Raw genomic sequence first — 18,270 nt, forward strand, 5'->3', positions numbered from 1 at the left:
TGTAATAAAAACTCTGATCATGATATGTTTCCTCATCTTACCTTGTGATTATTCTGTGTTGAATCTTGCCGGGAGAACAGAAATCTCTTGTTCCCTCCATAATTAACACTCAGTGGCCCGCTCTGTAGTGAGGAGTGCATTGGGAGTTCAGACACTTCTGAATCATCACGCCTTACTACTGTCGCGTGTAGTGTCAAAAAACTGTAATTTACACATCTATTATTACGGGAACAAAGGTTAAGCATTACATTCTGGGATTTTAACTAAAATAACATCATAACGAAATTGTGCTCCTTTTAACAAAATATTATAAATGCAGTGTGGATGAACAGCTGCATTTGTAATACAATAACATTACTCAAAATCAGACTTGCTCTTTTTTGACAGAGACTTTATCATAAATGATTTGACACATCACACACGTCTAATCATGATTTTAGCAGATGTACAGTCATATGATATGTTTAGAGAGATTTAAGAGACTAATTTACCTCAAATTTGGGGGAGATGTTAAAAGCAACACAGCAGCAGAGGGCCAGTTTTCAAATTTTCAGGTTTTTTTTTACCATTGACCAAACATTGACTTTTGTCTGCCAAACATGTTACTTTAGATTAGCCGATTTGATGTCATAAATGCATAACATTTATGACATCAAATCGGCAAATCTAAAATAACATGTTTGTTAACGTTAGTATACCTGGCGTGCTTTATGCTTATGCTTGCCTGCTACAGCTTATAGATGCATATACTAAAATGTGCATCTACTAAAAGTAAATGATGGGTACAAGGAACAAAATAACAAAATACATATTCTTTTACAGTAAATTGTTGATACTGTTTCCAGCTTTCCACCATTTCTGATACCCTGAAACATCATGCAAACATCACAACTCGGCAACTTGTTCTGGAGACTCCCTGAGAGAAACTGCCCAGTGTCGCCATGTACCTTTATTCCTGTTTGAATGAGTGAAATAATAAATAATTAAAAAAAATCTATAAAATAAAACAATAATTCTAAATATTTTTTTCTTAATAATTTCCCTGGTTATTTGATAATTCACTTATTCTCTCTTTCTCTTTTTAAGATAAATTTCTTGTTTCCTCATACTAACTTTTGCTATTTGTGTGCCTTTTCATTCCACGTTGCTAAAAAGTTGAAATCAGCAACAACAAAAAAAACCTACAAAAAAGAAAAAGAGAGAGAGAGAGAACAACAGAAAATTACCTGAAAAAAGTGCTGAAATAAAACAAAAAATAATAATTATAACCTTATTTTAAGTGTTCAGTTATAATAATCATAAATACTGTTTGCTTTATACATGTTTTCCTGGTTGTCCGCTGATGATTCTCCCTCTTTTCAAAGATTATTTTCAGGTCATTTTCTTGTCATTTTTGCTATTTGTGGGACATTTCATGCCAAGTTGCTGATTGCCTTCTTCCCATGTTTTTGAAAGAAATTAAAGCAATTTTCCAACATTTCAAAGGTTGAAATGCTTGTGAAAGTAACAGACTTTAATCATGTTTATTTCTGCTGTAAAGGTGAACATTTGAACATCTGCAGATTGACTCGCTCTTAGAGTCAGCCTCAAGTAGCCATCGGAGGAAATGCAGCATTTGACACTTTAAGTTCCTGACCTCTGACCTCCTCTGTGCATTCAGGTACAACTGTGAGACTGCAAGCACCTGAACAATATTAGAAGCAGAACAGTAGTTTATTTTAAAAGGAGCCCTCCTCTCTTCTTTCATCTCTCCATCAAAAGTTCCTCAGTCTGAGATATTTTATGAACACTTAACCTAGTTTGTCTACTTCAGGTTTTTGGGGGTTTTATGTCTCTTGCTATATGCTGCTGGCAGGGCTCTGGGTGCACTGCATGCCCAAATAAGTTTTACTGGCAGCCCAGGCCCTCCTTTTCAAGCCGTCCCTGGAAAAATACAACCATCTTATGATGTGGTAAGATGTGGAAACATCAGGGTGTACGTTATTTAGACATTTTAAATCTGCAGTGAGTGAGAGATTTATAAACTCTCTGTGAGTAACGCTGGAAGGAGAAGTTGAACTTTCAGGATGGAAAGTTAGATGACATTAGTTACGACGCTGGTTATAGACGCTTCATTTCATCAGTGTGTTTCAGCAATTTTTGTTATGGCAGTTGAGCCAGCAAAGGACTTCATTCAGCTCCTGTTCGCATTGCCTAAAAGCCTTTAATATTGTTAGATTAATTTGGCAACATTAATCAAGTTTTTGGACATTTTTACCACAGTGGGTAGCAGCTGATTAAGACCGATGATACAAATACTGATCCAAGAGCTTATATTTTCCTATATAATTAAATTAACTAATTTGCATACCAAAACATGGCACTGTTTTTCTAAGAAAACGCCTTTAAAACAGCTCTGAGACCATCATGAGACACTCAGTCTCCATTAAAACCCAGACTTAGGAAATTCTTTTCATCCTAGCAGCTCCTTGAGGCACTGAGGGTTCACAAATAAAATTCAGAAAATGTCCTCATAAGTAAAAATAGACTGGTCACATCAGGACGCACGACACGACTGGATAAAGTATGAGGAGGCAGATACATCTACAGGTTTAATCCTGGTCAGGAGCATAAACTGTATTTACTGTCTGCTCAGGAGGAACAGGAAATACCATATATGCAACAGAGCTGGTTTGACCTCAGAAAACATGCGATTCAATCCCCTGAGCAACCAGGACATCCCATAAAAAAAATCAATCACTGGCTGAAAATAAGCTGGGTTTTTTTGTGCTCTTTTTAGTTATTTAGTGTGTCTTTTTCTTTGTTATCAAGATCTGTTGTGATGTTATGGACACATAATGATTTTCTTCACATTTTACTGATTATGCTTGTGTATTTTTACTTATTGGAACAGAGTGTGAGATTTAAGGGGATTTAATGACATCTAGTGGCAATAATTGCAGATTGCGACCAGTTGAGTTCTGGTTGGAATTCCTTCAGTGTTTAGGAAGTTTTTACTGGGAGCGTAATTATCCACAGAAGTGTATTCCTCCCCAAAACAAGTGGACCCAGTGATTTAAACTGGTAAATACATGGAATAAAGTAGTTTCAGGTTACAAATTATAGTTTATTCAACGCTGTTTGGCATGTCAGAGCCAGGCCTTTAGCCCTGCACCTCCTAATGTGTGCAGCCCTTTTTCTGATAGTCTAAGATCCAGACGTTACAGATGTTTTAACTGGGATATCCTGACGGATCTTCTAAAGGTAACACATTTTAAAGAAGCAAAATACATGAGAGAATAAAGAAAAAGATGACATTTGAAAATGTTCACACACTTTATTGTTTTATTTTTTGTTTTAGTTTATTTGTGCCGGTTTCTCAGTAGCTCATTTTCTGGTTCATAATAAATACAATAGAACAGATAAATAAAAATGGAATTCAATTCAACAATAAATAGGACGATATAAAATAAAATAAAATAAAATAATATATTGTGAGGGCCTAGGGACCTGAATTTGATATGCACTGCAAAGTGGGATTTTAAATGCAGTACTTTTATTTGATTTTTTTAAAAAATTATTTATTTATTTGATGTTTCCATTGTCGTTTTGGTACTTTTGTAAAAATAGCAGCTATTCTTCCATTACTGAACATCAACCAAATTACAGTCAAATTTATAATCCTAAAACAGGGAACTGATTTGAATAATAAATATGTGATTGGCAAGTCTGGAAATCTTTTAACCACTAATTCAAAGGTGATTATGCTTTCAAGTTTAACAGCAAACTGAAGGACTGTTCAGCGCTGATAGTGGAGTTTTTTTTTTTTTTTTTTGCTCTGAGAGCTTTCCACTTTGGTTTTGTCTTTAGCCTAATTTTACCCAGACACTCTGGAACAGCACATTGGGTGGGCTTCTCTCTGCCGTCATCAGGACAGCAGAGGCAAAGAGCGACCCGTCATAAAAACATTTCTCGGTTTATCACTCCAGCAAGCTGGTTTATGTCTGCAAAGCAGGACACTCTGGGGTGCTGTTGCTATACAGGCACACACACACATGGAAACACACACTCTGTCTGACCAGGACGTGGAGCCATATTCATCTACTTTGTGTGTGCGTGTGCACCTTTACACACATGCACACACACACAAACAGTATCAGTAATAAGGCCTGGGAGCTGTTGCTGTGTGAGAGGTAATTACTCCATGCAGCTCCGCGAGGCTTTGATGGAAAGTTTTAGACTAACTGGCTCGACTGTAAGTAGCCTTGACTCTGCTTCTTTTTAACAAGAACCCTTTATGGCTCGTTTTGCTCTCTTTTCTCTCTTAAACGCTCCAGTTTCATGGTATCCTGGAAAGATTTTATGTCTCGTTTTCAAATACAACACAAGAAAATGGCTTAATTCACATAATAGTATCGATTAATGTCGGAGGCTGTTGTTGCACAGCCCGTCACATGCTGTCAGAAGCACTGTGAGACGTTTGCTTTCTTGCTGGCAAAGCAAAGCTTCTTTATGACACTGAGGTCTGCCTGCTTTGTCTGCATGCTGCGTCTGACTCATGTGGGAGCGCGTTGGGTGAGATGACGGCTTCCCTTTTCTAACCACTAACAGCCAGTTGTGTGTGCACTGCAAGTGGTCTGGTCCACAGCCTGTGTGTGATGTGTCTGCTGTGGTAGCAGAGCGGTAGTTTGTGCAGGCCGTACACGCTCGCCTGTTGACTTTCTAGCCTGATTGCTGCTCCTTTTTTAAGCCAGTGGCCAAAAACACAAAGTATTTTTGGAACATCATCACTCAGGATCTGTGTTTTTGGCCGGAGTCATGTAAGGTTCTTTGGTTCAGATGCTTTTAAAGGCATCATGCTTCAAATAAAAAGACTTACAGCTACCTAAACGGGACATAAACATGAAATGGAAGGAGGTGACTCCCCTGGATGCAAAATAGTTAAACTAACATAATCAGCGATTTGGCAACCCGAGTGTGATGTTCACTGAATTGCAAATGTGCTGCTCTGGGCAATATAAGCCAATCTAATCCCTGCTTTGACATCACTGCTCTGGACACATTCACTCACACACGCACGTATACACACATTTGAGTGTTTTTTATGCATGTCTGCGTCAGCAAAAGCTAATAGACAAACAATACGGAGGTCCAAGACTGACAGAAAAGTATAAACTTAATGCCTTTGTGTCACAATGATGGAGATTGTTTCTGAGAATAGGATGAGAGGGTTGTGTAAGCTTGTGTTAGAGTTAACATTAAGCTTTTACATGAAAACACACTTCAAAGCTTTTTATTATTGTTTTCAGTATTAATTTTTTCTTTTTTTAGATATGCCAGTGCCGTCCACCCCTTTGGTCCTGACAAATATCTCTCTACCTGATGAACTGACATTACAGTTAGTGCAAGTACTCATCACTGATTGATTTTGATTTGATTTTTTGATTTTACCTGCAAAATGTTACTCAAGTGAACCTGTACTGACCACGAAGAGACTGAAAAAAGACCACAAACAGACAAAAAAATAATACAAACAGACAAAAAAATGACGACAAAAAGACACAAACTAACTTCAAAGTGACCTCAGGAGACACAAGTACAAGCAGACTCATAATTGTCAGAGAAAGAAAAGAGAAAATGACCTCTAAGAGACATAAATTCAATACAAAGAGACACAAAATAACCTTAAAAAGGCATGCAATTATGACAAAGACACAAAATCACAATAACACACAGAAAATCACCACAAAAAGACACAGAATGACCTCAAAGAGACACAAAATTGCCACAGACACAAAATCAGTACAAAAAGCACCAAATGCCCTCAAAGAGACATATATCACTACAAGAAGAAACAAACAAACCTCAAAGGGACAAAAAATCACTACAGAGACACAAAACTATCTCAAATAGACACGAACAACCACAAGGAGACAGAAAATGACAATTTAGAGACACAAAACGACAAAAAATACACAAAATGAACTCAGAGAGACATAAACCCACAGACAGATGCATAACACCACCAACTGATGCAAAACAACCATAAAGTCTGTGTGTCTTGTGCCTGTGTAGGAGAGGTGATGGGGCCTTTTGTATATCTGTGCGTCGGGCCCCGTTGTCTCATAATCCGCCCCTGATTGAAAGTGAATATGGTGTCCAGCACATAAACAGAAGGATTACAAATGGAGCCCGTGGCCTCTATGATATGTATCTTATGTTTGTTTTCATAAACAGCACGTACAGTTCAGAGGGAGATGGTCTGCAGCCGTACAGGGTTTAGCCCTAAAGAGCTTACTCAAGCACAGCAACATCAGAGATGCCTCCAAGACCGACTGCCTTACGTAACCGATGCTCATCCACAGAAATTATAATCCTCTGTTGCTATGGATACGGCTGTCCCAACGGGCCTCCCCTGTACTCCAAAAGAGGAGCGACCTCGATTAATAAATGCAAGCACAAAGCTGGGACAGAGCTAAAAATAATAATAACTGAAGAAAAGGGTCTTTTGACAGTAATAAAAGTGGTGAAGTGACGGGGGGAAGGTCAGGGCTCAAGTATGTAAGAGTGCACCTGCTCTGCTGACGTTCCCTTGAGCAAGATGGGAAACTGCCAGAGGACCCTGACCTCTGATCTCCCTGTAGAGGAGTATAAGGGAAAAGATGGTGTTTGCCTTCTTGCAGGAGAAATGATAATGAACTATGTGAATATTAATGTTTTAATGATGTTATTATAATCATGATAAATAGTGTGATAAAAGCGATAGTTCTACCTTTCTGAGGGGTTGCTACGTGGAGAGACTGTGGAGTAGCTAATGTTAGCTCTTTGAAATGTCCTAAAATCTAAGAAACTCCAAAAATTCGAGAAATGTCCCAAAATCCTACAAATGTCCTAAAATCCTAGAAATGACCTTAAATCTGAGAAATGTCATAAAATCCGAGAAATGTTCTAAAATCTGAGAAATGTCCTAAAATCCTAGAAATGAGTTGAAATGTTGAGCTTTTTCCACTCCAGGTGGTTAAAGTACAAATGTAAACTTGTCCAATCAGACTGAAATATTAACAGTTAAATACGTTATTGTAACAACTATATTGCTTTTTATATCATTAATAGTATTAAATAATCCTGGTCAAAAAAACACAATTGAACAAAGTTAAAGTTAAAAATATACTAACAAATAATATACACTATATACTGTAAAAAGCCTAAGGATATTACAGTGACACTAAAGCACCTGACCTTTGACCTAGATGAGGGTTTGAAAATATGAAAGCAATGTTTCACTCTAGCTACAAATCTTGGCAGTGATGAAGTTAAATCATGTTTCAACCACTTCCTCTCTTAGGTGGGTTGCCCTGGCCCATTCAGGTCCAGAATCAAATCCAAAATTTCTTTGAGAATGTGAGTGAGCCAGAGGAGCCTAAAGGTATGAGAGCAGATCAGAGCTGTGTAGTCTACCTGCGCTTGGTGAGTAACACCCTCTCTCCGCCTGCAGACGTAACCTATATAGAAACTGGTTAGCATATTACAGTAATCAAGTCAGCTAAACCAGGCAGTGGTGTTGCAGTTTGCCTGTGGGCGGCTGCTGAGATGCAAAATCAAATATAAAGTAATGGAAATAAAAGCATATTGGATTAGAGAAGGCAGCGGGGAAGGCGTTTAATGTTGCAATGAGCAAGAATTGGATAAAAACGTTTGTTTCATTTTGCCACTACTGGTTATGGAAAGTGTTGAATAATGGAGGGAGGGTTGGTAATGTTGCAGTAGATCTCAGGCAGCAAAATGCTTTCTATCATTGGCCATTACAACACAAACGCTATAATAACAAAATGTGAAATGTGGAGTTGATGGGCATGAAACGCTCTCTGTAACTTCTCTCAGTTTCCTTTAAAATGGCCTGTTTGTTCCTTAGTAAACAATTATAGCAAACAGTTTTGCAGTCATAGTACAGAAAAATCACAACAGAACTACACTTCATTCAAATGAGCATATTCTCAGAACATTAGTCATAAAAAAGGACTAGAAGACACATATAGTAAATTTATAGTAATAACATAGGAGACACATAAATTAGGAGACAAACATATGCATGTTTAAAATACAGGATATACAAACATACATGTATTATAACTGGAGACAAAAACATATATGTATAGTCATTGGAGAAATAAACATACATTATACGCAAAACCATAACATAGGATATAAAAACATATATGTATTCATGATAAAATTATTACAAAAGTTGTACTCAGATCAACTTGAATATCTTGGACTACCACAGGAACATTTAAGCAATACAACAATGACACCACTGTATATAAACCAAAGGTTTATAACTAAGGTCAAAACTAGAATAAGGTAATTAAAAACACACCACTGAGGTACGCAACTGTGTGATAGCCTGTTATCATTATGACAAAGCATATTAAAGCCATAATGGTCACAAAGGTATTATTAGGTTACTGTAAACTAAACTCTGAGTAGCACAGACACACTAATTATTAGTGTAAGTCTATTGTATATTATTATGGATAAAAAAAAGACTAAAAGTCAGTATTAAGAGACAATAAACTTGCTATTGTTACACAATAAATCCCAAAATGAATAAAGTAGGAGTGTTTAGATACTTTATTTTAGAGGTAAAATGCCAAAATGCCAAAAAGCAAGACTAAGAGTACTCATTAAACCAGGAACTGGGGAAACGCCATCATAAGTAAGTAGTCACCTGAGGCAGCATAAAACCTAACGATAGAAAGATAAAAACGTATAGATATAAAGACTGATAATAATAATAATAATAACAATAATAAATAAAAAAGGGAAAAAAATACATAAAAACAATTAAAAAGAATGATAGACCAACCAGTAAAAGAGACTCAAATATATAAATGAATGAATGAATTAACAAATACATAAAGTTAAATTCAAAGCCAAACTAAAAAGTTAGGTAATAATGGTTCTCTGGTCATAAAATGCCACAGAGCAGGATAGGATTGTTTATTGTGTACCACATATATACAAACTAATATATGTATATAATAGAGCCGTTACAGGAGATGAAAAGCAGTTATTAAAGTTATTGAAAACAAAAAAAAACATTAGAGCTATTGGAATATCCCAGTGATAGTTCATATCATATAGGACACGCCCAGAGACATTTTCCTTATTCATGGCCATAACACACGCTTTCATCCACCACATACAGGCTGTATACTCGTAGATAATCACATTTTCATCAGGCTGAGCCCGCCCCTGGTAAATGCAGGGGCGCTCCATGTGACGCTGGGGCTGTTACAAAAATCCAGTATGGCGGAATCTGTCAGGAGATGAATTTTCTCGTCTCCCCTCTTCCTTGCGCGGAGAAAAACCCCGGAGTCTAACATGGGAGAGAAATAAAAGCCCCGCGGGACACATGTTGGGACGTTTGGCTTCCTCGTGGCCCGTATAGGTGAGCTGCTGGTGTGTTTGCGTCCTCGCGGGATGAATGTGTAGCCGAGCTGCGCTGCTTTGATGTTGATATTCAGGCAGGGATGCGATGCACAGACAGGATTCATCAAAACAATGTCCGGCTGAAGTTTCCACTCTGATCCGCTTCGGCGGCGGATCCCCGGTCATTTTTTCGCGTCCCTCTCGAGCCCGAGTCTTTTCGACTTCTGGTAGGAGCCATTTCTCATCCTAAAAGCATTAATCGAAACATTTCCACACGGTTTGTTGCACTGTAGCGGGCGGGAAGTGTGAAGGCAGCGGAGGGGGGGAATAGACAGGCGATGTTTATTATGCCGATTGTTGCTGAGCTATTTTTAGTGCACGGCCGAGCCTTAGGCTTTAATGCAATATACGTAGTGCAAACACGCCTCTGTCGCCTTGTATCCGTGTTATTGGCGAGAAAAAATGCGTAAAATGAAGGTACAGGCCTGCGTAAGTGTGTGTTTGAGTTTTTGAGTGTGTGTGAATGGTTCGGGATGGGCGGTGGTAATTCTCTGCATGCGTCAATCTTTTTTTTGTGAATGGGGGCGTACGGGTTGTTGGAGCTGTTAAAGCAACATCAAAGCAGCATATTACGGCTTGTTTAAAGTGCTGTTATGCAGACTAAATGGTTTGTAGCAGGAAACATTAGACAGAGGTGATGCATTTTTGTCGTTAGATGTGTTTTGGAGTTGGGACTGGAGTGCATTAGGACAGCTGAGTGTACCCACCTTTTTGTGACAGTCATAATTAATGCATTATGTGCTTAGATTTTTGAGAATTACAGCTAATTTCCCCCATAACTGTTTTTTTAACCCATTTTTTCCAGATCTGTGTTTTTATTATTCCTCCACTTTGGGCTTCAGGGCTTGTCTCCCCAGATCTGTCACCCTGCATCAAGCAAGCTCTTTTTAGGGACAATGGCCTAGGACACACACACACACACACACACACACACACACACGAATACCCCTCCCGAGACAGATGAGATGCCCTGGGAGAGTGGCGTTGCATGAAGCCCCCCTGGAGTGTCAGCTACTCCCCATGACACACACGTTCACCCCCGCCCCACCCCTCCTCGCCTTTGCTTTTACATCACAAAGCGCAAGTGTGCGTGCACTGTGCAGTGACCGACTTTTTTGGGGGCAATTTGTCCTGCGGCTGCACTGTCTGGCCCTCTTGTCTTGAGACCCACCCCCTCTAAATGCACACACACACATGCCTCCATGCTGCTTCAGAGGACCTCTGCAAACAACACACACACAAGGGCGTGAACATGCACGCTAACCCCACGCCACCACCGCCCCCCTCGCCCCCCTCGCCCCCCTCACCCACCTCGCCCTCGGGCAGTTTTACCCCTTTCTATTTGTGGTGGTAGAGTCGACTTGATGCTTTGGGCTCGAGCCGTGATTACGTCTGACACTCCTGCTCCAGGCTTGAGGAATTCAGGCTACTTTCCGAAAACAAAGAAAAGAACAATCATTTATTTTCAGAAAGGCAAAAGGACATAATTTCTCTCCAAAACAATAAAAATAATCAAATGTTTCTGCTAAAATTTGCATGTTCACGATTCTAACAGCACATTCTAGAAGCATTAGTCATAACATAGGAGATACAAACAATAATGTATCATAATGTTTGTCTCCTGTGCGGTGATACAAACACATGTATCACAGCACAGGAGACAAACATAAATGTATCATAGGAGACAAACACAGTGTGTATGTTTCATCATCATAGGAAATACTAGATTCTAGTATCACAGTATTTTTCTGCAAAATCTTGTATTGATGCAAAGACCCTAAGTATTGTTTTTATTATTATAAAACTTATTCATATTGCAAATGCAAATTAAACTTTTGGTAGCCTATTAGACCGATTGCTTTTTCAGTCCACATGATATATTTTGCTGCATTAAAAATTACTGAAGTAAGAAACTTAATTTTTTTTTCTTTTTTCAAATCAAAGTTTTTATTATAGTCTTAATTATTTATAGGACAGCACAAGCATGAAAGGGGGAGAGAGAGGGGATGACATGCAGCAAAGGGCTCTAGGTTGGAATCGAGCCCGTGGCTGCTACGGCGAGGACATAGCCTCTGTACAGGGGGCGCCCGCTCTACCAGGTGAGCTAACGGGCGCTCCATATAAGTTGTGAGAAACTTCTTAACAGATAAAACAGACACTGGCATTTTTTTCCTGTGGTTAGATGATTTAGAGTTGAAAAAAGGTAATAAAGCTCAATTTATCGCAATATATATTATCACAATACTCAGCATATCACTAAATGTTTAAAATTGCATCCATCACGACTAAAGTATTGTAATAATAATGTAACGTGGGGCCTCTGGTGATTCCCACCCCTAGGAGTTACAAACACACATGTATCATAACATAGGAGGTACAAACGTATGTGCATAGTCACAACTTAGGAGACACAGACACAGTATGTGTGTAGTCATTAAGGAATTCAGGATAATCTCTGAAAACAAAGACAAATACAATCATTTATATCCAGAAAAGGCAAGGACATAATTTATCCCCCAAAAATAAAATAATTAAATGTGTCTGCTAAAATTGACATGTTCATGACTCTAACAGAACTGTTCCGCCTGTTTCAACAGTCAAAGTCGTACCTTTTCCATATTTTTCTTGATCTAGTCAAAAAGAAACTATGTCTGGGACAGGCAATTTATTGCCCGATTGGTTTACAGGTTCTTGCAGTGTAAGCACGACGTCGAATTTGAGGTCGTATTGAGTTTTCAGCGGTGGTCTTGGATCTTCTTTGCAACAGTATTTTACTTTTAAAAGTTCAGAGTGTATTTCAAGGGGCTGAGTTCCATAATTGGCCAGAAAACAGGAAATATAAGCCTCATAGGCATCTATAAATTTTAAATGATACTTTTTTACAAACATAGTGAATTTCATGTACTTTTACTAATGTCAGAAGACAAGTCTTTGGTTGCTTTTTTTCAGTCATAATCCTTAGTTGCAGGCCTAGATTATATAATGGCTTTGATGGACATAAAACTGTATTTTTTCACAGTTATTTTAACATTTGTGAATGTGCAGGCCATATCAGCTCCATGCGAGTCCGACAAGAACCGTTGTCATCTCCAAAGTAGTGTCAGGGAAAGATCAATACTATAAATAACTGAAAAATGAGCTCTGTGTGTGAGATGTTAACAGGGAAGCACCTCAACTCATACCAATATCAGTGCTCTCTTTTTTACACATTTAAAATCGTTGTTCCTCATGCTCCTTTTTTCCCCCGTATAGGTTGCATCTAGACAGCGAGCTGCCACTCTGATTGGAGTAGCCAAATCTAAAGCCTCATGGGGATTGGCTGCTGCTGCTGGAGGTTTGCTTCCCATTTCCAGCCTTGAGGGATTCTTGACGGACCGAGTTTTGGATCAGCTTGAACACAAGCATTCAGAAACCTGACACACTTCACAGTTTTGGCAGGATAACAGACTGCCACCCTGTAAATCACATCTGCACTTGCACAAACACACATCTGTTCTGCAAGACACACACCAAGCCGGGCGCTCACCTGCCGCACTGAGTGGACACCCACCTGACCGACCTGTCAGCCATGACCTCACACAGCCACCAAGGTAAGATCTCTGGCATCACCTTTGTACTTCTTGTTTCCTTGTCCATCAGCATGAATCTGTTTTTTGTAGGTGGAAATAAAGATATTTTACACACTTCTTTGTGCTAATAACAAATGAATGATACAATATTGCAATGTGACTAAAGAGTTTATTTTGGGGTAATTTCAAGTTTTATGTGACCACAGATTGCATAGTAAGATTTTGCTGATATTGGCCTCTTATCAAACAAACAAATATCAAAATCTGCAGTTGAGTTTTTAGCTGTTTTTTTATGTTCTGGGAAATTCATTTTGGATAATATTTGGATAGTCAGAATCATCTGAATTAACTTTTTTTTATGAAGTTTTGTATGAAGGGGATAAAATCTCTCATTTATTTTGTCTTATTTTTTTCCTTTAATCTGACCCGGTAGCATCCAAACTGTTGCAGAAAATCTCCGAATCTGCCTGTAATTTAAGACCAAGATTATTCATTTACATCTCATAGTTTCAGAGAAACACTTGGGCATAAGAAGCCTGAGCCAGAGGTTAAGGATTCACTAATGCTCCCTAGATTTTATCAGTCTGAGTTTTAGTAAATACTTTTTGCATTTCAGGACAGTTTACAGTCTAAAAAAAACTTTAAATACTTGTAATGTGTTGACACAAGAAGTGCATAAATACCACTGTGCAATACTGACAAAATATGCAATATTAAGCTGGAAAAAAACATTGTTAACACTTGTTTAAAAAGTGGCAGAGCGGCAGACAGTAGATGACATCTTGCAGCATCCTCTCTGCCGATGCACTAGCTGTTACGTGTGGAGTAATGAGGATTTAGCTCCTCGATACAGTCGCATTAAGGGATATCTCTCTGCAGCTGCCATGTTAATATATATATATATATATGCACATTTTGATTTTGAGCACAGACAGATCGCGGCTCGCTAAAACGCAATAAAACATTTTAATCTGGTCTTATGACTGTTAATTGGCTTGATTCAATATGAATGAGCTCCAGAGGGCGAGAGGAAAAAGTCCAGAGCGCAGGCTCATTAAGAGAGCCTACTTTCCTCTTTGACACCCAATCAAGCTCAGTTTAGAAGCTCGGGTTTTGGCTAGCTGATAAATTATTCGGTAAGCAGCTGGCAGATGAAAAGGTTAGCTCCCTGGCCTGGTTGGTGTGGTACCTGACAGAGTCGACTGTGTTTACTTTGTACACCTGGGAGTGTGTGCACTATAAATACCACAGCTGAGGTAACCACCGGGCCCCGAGGGATACGAACGAGCTGCAGCCTCAGCCGGCGCCCTCAGCCCTCCAACATCTCCATCACTGACACATCTGAACACACCGCGGGCGGCACAGCGGATATTTAGTACTCTGCCGCACACGTGTATGCTGAGAGGAGACACTTTGTCCACAGACGTCTCGCTGCAGTGTCATCTCACTTTCCCAGTCCCCAAGCAGAGCCAATTGCATTACATTGTTAGATCAACCTGGGATTAGTGTGGCTCAACAGTTAACACTAGACAGCCCATTTTAATTCCTTTACATGTTCACTCATCTCTTCGCCAAACACAGCTGACAAATTGAAACCGTGCTAAGCCGAAGAAATGACTGACAAAAGCAAAGTGATATGTTAATGGTCAGAGGTGTGTTTATCACCTGGAAATAAATTTATTCAAGACGCATTCAAATAATATTTGGTAATCTGTTTCTGAGCATGTTTTAACTGCACTATTTGAGTTTTTATAATCAAGTCAGAGAACAAAAATGTGCATCTTTCTCTGATTGTTTAGGAGATAATTTTATGGCAAATCCCTACTTTAACAAAGTAAAAGTTCCTCCCATGCTGACACTTTTTTTTGCACTTTTTGATGAATTTATTTTATTGGCAATCATTAAAATAAAACTCCGATACAGATAATCGTCAAAATGCCAAATATTGGCCCCAATAATCGTCCAGGCAGATAATCTGTTGACCCCGAGTGTGGATCAAGCTTCAAAAACAATGGATCCTACATTTCCCATAATGCATCTCAATAGCATCTTTCATTAAAACAGCCTTCCTCGACAAGCAAACTAAACTCGTGTAAAATTGGCAAAAAAAGCCCCAAAAAATCAAATTAAACCAGTCATGCAGACTCATGCAGTCTTTTTATAGATCAATAATTGCTTTTAATTTCTAAAATGTTTTGGAGATGATACCTGTATCATTATTTTATCACAATATGACTCTGTTGGAAGAAGACAAACAGAGGTATTGAATCAATGCCCAGATCTGCTCACAGCCAAGGCAGGAAACTTCACTCTTTCCTGGCCAGGGGCTGCAGCAGCTGATGGAGCAGATAAACTAACCAGCTCCTGTCAAAATATAATAAGATTTAGCCATTTTTAATTTCCCACGCTGCTCTCCTCTACCTCTCATCTGCTTCCCACTAGAGGGCCAAACTACCCAGAATCTGCTTGTCACCCGCGTTAACTCACCCCTCACCAAAACAAAAATAGCTGTGATCTTGTTTGAGTCCAGGAGAGACGATTCATAGCAGCAGCCGCTGTTTCTCACTGTCTTGTTTGCCTCTGAAAAGCCTTCAGAGGAGACGATCTCGGTCCTCAGAGTGCTGCCAAGTGTGGGCGTCAATTTGAGGTGTTGCTTCTCTTGTTTGAATGACAGCTCAGAGACACACTTGTTGGATGTCGGTGTACAGAGAGAGACAGAAACAGGCAGCCGAGAGACATTTAAAGATATGAAATGTGAAAAATGTGCAACAGTATGGCCTTGTGGCGCTTGTCGGGCTCCTTTTTTTCCCACTGAAATGTTTATGGCAGTGATATTTACAGAAGTGAGAGTGTGCAGGGAAAGAAATCTGTTGTTTTAGAGACACATCAATTGTTCTTTTTAGAAATGGATGCAAAGAAATTGATCTTGTGGCTTCAGGTTGCGTGGGGGTTGTCCGCCACTGACACTTTTTAATTGAATATGTTTTATATTGAGTGTAATTAAACAACATTGGCTTTGTTCTCGGGGTGAACAATGAGACTTTCAGATCCACGGCTTTGTTGTGCTCTTGTATTTTCAGTGCGATCCAAAGCTGCCAACTCTTTTTTTTCGGAGCTTGCACTTATTTCCAGTCATGTACCAGCCCTCTAAGTAAAGCCTTGAGTGTGTGTGTGTGTGTGTGTGTGTGTGTGTGTGTGTGTGTGTCTGCATGTTCACAGTTCATGCAGCAGCTCCGGGAGCGTGCGTGTGTGCCTGCCTGCTTGTGTGCCACTTTTGTAATCTGTAAATGAGCTTACTAGCACGCACGTTTTTTTGATCCAGGACTTACTCATTTTCTTTATTACAGCAGCAGTGGGATTTTTAGATTAAATATCATTTACCATAAATCTCTTCCTAGAAAAGTGAAACGTAAAATGCTTTGTCTGGGGTTTATGTTTCCCAGAACAAAAGGGGGTCAGGCTGGCAGGGCCCTTCGCATCAGTCTTTTTTTGCGGGCATATCAGCAAACATGCTGGAGTGTTTGCACAGGAGTGATTACTCTGTGTACCCAGAGCTTTAGCACATTAGCCGGCGACATTTGTTTTACACTTGTGCTTAGCAATGAGCTAACATATTGACCATGTTTGGTTGAACAGGGCGGTTTCTGTAAATGTCACGCTCAGGGTGGATTGCACTTGTCGATAGCAGTTTGGCTAAATATGGCGGATATTCAATAAAAGCTTGAACACGCTGCAGCACAGATTCAAAACGAAACATGTTCATTAATTAGCGCCACCTGCTTGCCAAAAATATTTGCGAACTAATTTGTCTATGAATCAAGAAAACGGTTATAATTTTCAAATGTTTTCATCTACTTGAGAGCTTATCATAGCAAGTTAGAAGCTGAACATCATATTATGTTTCTGTGGTTACCGCTCTGTTGAACTTTGGTTTTGAGCAGGTACATAAGTGACAAACTTGCAGCAAAATCATTTAAAGCATGTTTTGTCAATTAATAATTGTCTTCTGTTTGTGATTCATTGACTCTTTGAAGGTTCATTTTGCTGTACATTAGCATTTAAACAGACATGTCTAAACTCTGAGTCTGACACTGCTGTGCACCACATAGGGCCCCTGAGGTGAAGACGTTTTCCTGCGGTTAATAAAGGGTGACTTAACAGTGTGATATGTAGTGTTACAGCCATTTTTATTGTTTTTGCAATTTACTTAATGTATCCTGATTTTAGTGCTTTGTAAGCAAGTCTTTGTTATTGATATATGCTTTTATAAATAACAAAGATTACACAGTTTTTAAGCACATTAAAAAAGCTGTTAAATGCAGAACTAAATGAGGTGCAATAAGGGATGCATTGCTTTTTCCGGCTGATGCTTTATTGTTGGGTTGCTATGATACAAAACATCCAAAGAAGTAAAAATGTTGGCACAAGGTATAGTAAAGTAGTAGTTCTGGTCCAAATAAATGCTAAAGCACATCGGAGAGGGGACGGACTCACCAGTTTTTGTGGGTTCAGTGCTCTGGATGTCTTGGTAAAAAGTGACAGTTATAAGCGGCTGCAGTGTTTTAACAAAAGCTGAGCATTTTTCAACTCTTGTCGACTAGGAAACAATAGCAAACGTGCAACACTCGGTGCAGAATAGACACTCAGTAACTGGTCATGCAGCTGGCATTTGTAGCACAGTATAAACATGCACGCTCTTTTGAAAAAAAGAAAATACATAAACGTAGCAGTGGCGGTGAATGCTCACCATTCCCTGAGGTTAGCATGTTTGCAGTATTGTGGTTATTGGTTTGTAACATACTTTTGTGTACATAAACAATAGTAAGTATATTTTCTGACCCCCTGAGCTGTCATGACCACGTCACCTCCTCAAAGTCTCTGTCAGTCTGAGACGCAAAACCATGGTCGCCTGTGCCAACCTCAGCTCTACCGGGATCTGCAGGCATAATGAACCTCTCAAGTATTTGTTGTTTTGTTACTTCACGTTGTGAAAACTCATTATGTGGCATTATGTCACATGCATCGTCTTCCCTAGATAACGCTTGAATTATCTAAATGGTAACAACAGCTTGCTAACAAGCTAATGTTAAGCAGGTATAATGTTTTTGTGAGTATAAAATTTAATTGGAAGCCATACAAATAGTTAATGAGATATTTTATTGTGGATCCAATAGGTGGATTGACTGACTGACACCACTAGTATGACTCACAAAAAGCCCAAACCATGTTG

The 18,270-nt window shown here is 39.1% G+C and overlaps 1 pseudogene; it reads left to right on the forward strand.

Moving 5' to 3' along the window:
- Window positions 1-8,986: 8,986 nt before the first annotated feature.
- Window positions 8,987-18,270, forward strand: part of LOC121962721 — a 78,641-nt pseudogene continuing 69,357 nt past the window's right edge.

This window comes from Plectropomus leopardus, chromosome 24 (assembly GCF_008729295.1).
Source record: "Plectropomus leopardus isolate mb chromosome 24, YSFRI_Pleo_2.0, whole genome shotgun sequence".
Taxonomy (NCBI): domain Eukaryota; kingdom Metazoa; phylum Chordata; class Actinopteri; order Perciformes; family Serranidae; genus Plectropomus; species Plectropomus leopardus.